The sequence below is a fragment of the Priapulus caudatus genome, unplaced genomic scaffold (assembly GCF_000485595.1).
Source record: "Priapulus caudatus unplaced genomic scaffold, Priapulus_caudatus-5.0.1 Scaffold1858, whole genome shotgun sequence".
Taxonomy (NCBI): domain Eukaryota; kingdom Metazoa; phylum Priapulida; class Priapulimorpha; order Priapulimorphida; family Priapulidae; genus Priapulus; species Priapulus caudatus.
Genome location: NW_014578919.1, coordinates 49,956 through 50,730, shown reverse-complemented (window position 1 = coordinate 50,730; position 775 = coordinate 49,956).

Below are 775 nucleotides of genomic sequence, written 5' to 3'. Positions count from 1 at the left end.
GAGCAAACGGCTCAATGACTAGTGGGTCGTTAACCGGAGACGAACCCCATTCTCCGACGCTTTTAAGCAAAAGAGCAAGGGCAAAGACGCACATCTTTTCGTCGCGCGGCTACTAATGTATTGCCACTCCAGCAAGGTATTATATTAATCGCAAAGGTGCGGTTAGACAGAGAGACAGCTGAATGAACGACAGGCCGGCGTGAGCTGTAGCTGCTGCTGTAACTGCTGCTGTAGTTGCTGTAACTGCTGCTGTAACTGCTGCTGTAGCTGATACTGTAGCTGCTGTAGCTGCTGCTGTAACTGATACTGTAGCTGCTGTAACTGTTGCTGTAGCTGCTTCTGTAACTGCTGCTGTAACTGATACTGTAGCTGCTGTAACTGCTGCTGTAGCTGCTGCTGTAGCTGCTGCTGTAGCTGCTTCTGTAACTGCTGCTGTAACTGATACTGTAGCTGCTGTAGCTGCTGCTGTAGCTGATACTGTAGCTGCTGCTGTAGCTGATACTGTAGCTGCTGCTGTAACTGCTGCTGTAGCTGATACTGTAGCTGCTGCTGTAACTGCTGCTGTAGCTGCTGTAGCTGCTGTAGCTGCTGTAGCTGCTGCTGTAACTGCTGCTGTAACTGATACTGTAGCTGCTGTAGCTGATACTGTAGCTGCTGCTGTAACTGCTGATGTAACTGCTGCTGTAGCTGCTGCTGTAACTGCTGCTGTAACTGCTGCTGTAGCTGCTGCTGTAACTGCTGCTGTAACTGCTGCTGTAGCTGCTGCTGTAACTGC